The following is a 2,415-nucleotide window of genomic DNA, read 5'->3' as shown; positions in this document are numbered from 1 at the left end:
GATGCATTCTATTTTGAAACTTATTCATTGATGTAGAAGTTAGAAACAGCAAAAATCATCTACAGCCGCATCACACTGGATATGTCCAATCTCATCTGATGTTGGAAGCTAAGCAGTGTTGTGCCTGGTTAGTTTTTGGATTTCAGGTCCTGCCTTCTGGTTTGGCCATGGCACCTCGGAAATTCACCAAGGTCATGGCCGTGATGACGACCCTTCACCATCGGTGGACCAGGGAGGAATCTCTCCTCCCGATAAACATTCTGGAATTGCGGGCAGTGTTCAATTCATTGATACTGGCCCTGCCTCTAGTACAGAACAGGCCTGTTCAAGTACAATCGGACAACGCCACCACGGTAGTGTACACAAATCATCAAGTCGGCACTCGAAACTGCATGGCAAAGCTGGAAGTATAAAAAAATCCTCAGTTGGGTAGAACGTCATCTGCCAGCAATATCGGCAGTGTTCATTCCCGGAGTCCTCAACTGGGAAGCGGATTTCCTCAGTCGTCAGGACGTTCACGCTGGAGAGTGGAGAGGCTGCAGCAGAAATATCTGCACTGGTGTCAGTAGGTGACTGAGGCAGGAATGACTGGGAGATAGTGGGTGACTGAAGCATGTATGAGTGGGATATAGTGGGTGACTGAAGCCGGGGTGACTGGGAGATAGTGGGTGACTGATGCAGGGGTGACAGTGATAGTGGGTGACTTAGGCAGGGGTGACAGGGAGATAGTGGGTTACTGAGGGAGGGGTGATAGGAAGGGGTTGGGTAAGTATGGGAAGAAAGTGGGTGACAGGGATAATAAATGAATAAGGCAGGGATGATAGGGAGATAGTGGATGACTGTGGCAGGGGTGACAGGGACAGTAAGAGACTGAGGCAGGGTTGACAGGGATAGTGGGTGACTGAAGCAGGGGTGATAGAGTGACAGTGGGTGACTGAGGCAGGGGTGACAGGGATAGTGGGTGACTGAGGCAGGGGTCGCAGGTATAGTGGTTGACTGAGGCAGCGGTGACTGGGAGATAGTGGGTAACTGAGGCAGGGGTGACAGGGAAAGTGTGTGACTCAGGCAGGGGTGATAGGGAGATAGTGGGCAGCATATCTCTGCCTCACTGCAGCAGCACATTCCTGCTTCACTGACAGCAGCACATCCCTGCAACGTTGACAGCAACACATCCCTGCAACATTGACGGCAGCACATCCCTGCCTCATTGACGGCAGCACATCCCTGCCTCACTTATAGCAGCACATCCCTGCCTCGCTGACAGCAGCACATCACTGCCTCGCTGACAGCAGCACATCACTGCTTCACTGACAGCAGCACATCACTGCTTCACTGACAGCAGAACATCCCTGCCTCACTGGCAGCAGCACATCCCTGCTTTACTGACAGCTGTATATAGGGCCTAATTAAGACCTGATCCCTGCTGTGCATATTCACACAACAGGAGATCAGGTCTGAAGTGCGTGTGTGCTGGTGCCACAGTGCACCGGCACATGCCAGAGATGCGATCAGCATCTCTGCCCAGTGAGCGCCTCTGCCTGATTGACAGGTAGAGGCGGTCACTGGGCAGGAGGAGTCGGGCCAGCGGCGTTGTGCCGCCATTTTGGGGGCACAGTCAGGACAACGCAGACATGACCGGACCGTATGGGGGCGTGGCCGTGACGGCTGTGTGACACGGACAGCAACGGGCCTTATTTACTAAAATCTCAGATAAATTTTATGGCATTTATGTGCAGTCTAGTTTGCACAGTTGATAGAGTGTTGATCTTGCACTATCAATGTAAGCCTCACATAGGTTTGATACACATGTAAGTTTGTTTTTATTTTACTACATTGTGGTTTGTGGCTCTATACCATGTAATGCATGTCTTTTAACAGTAGTCAAGTCTTCCAATGTGCTTGTTAGTGAAACCCAATACATAGCTTTATTTTATTTTGTTTCTTCAAATATTACATAGTAACATAGTATCTGAGGTTGAAAAAAGACAATTGTCCATCGAAATATTTCTAAAATACACAGCGCTTTATGATGATACCACCAAGAAATCTGTTAATTACTACCTATAATTGATTAAAAAACACACCTAATCTCTACTGCTCCCACCGGTGGTACTGTTCCACCAATTACCAAAAACCACAAAATATATTTAAACAAGGGAGCGCTAAGAACAGGGTCAGTTTAAATCACACATTTATTACAATCCACATATAAACAGCAAATAAAATCAAGGATAATATCCGGATATTAAAAACAATATAGTGCACTCTTTATTTAGTCCCATGCCCTGAGCTCGAATTAGTAATTGTCTATTCACACGGATAGATCCGTACAATCTCCACTGGTACGCATTAATTGTGTCCAATTGTAACCATGCTGTCTTGATAATTAATTGGCTTTAGACAAGGCAACCTTCT

This window comes from Pseudophryne corroboree (assembly GCF_028390025.1).
Source record: "Pseudophryne corroboree isolate aPseCor3 chromosome 7 unlocalized genomic scaffold, aPseCor3.hap2 SUPER_7_unloc_8, whole genome shotgun sequence".
NCBI lineage: Eukaryota > Metazoa > Chordata > Amphibia > Anura > Myobatrachidae > Pseudophryne > Pseudophryne corroboree.
This window is presented reverse-complemented; position numbering follows the sequence as displayed.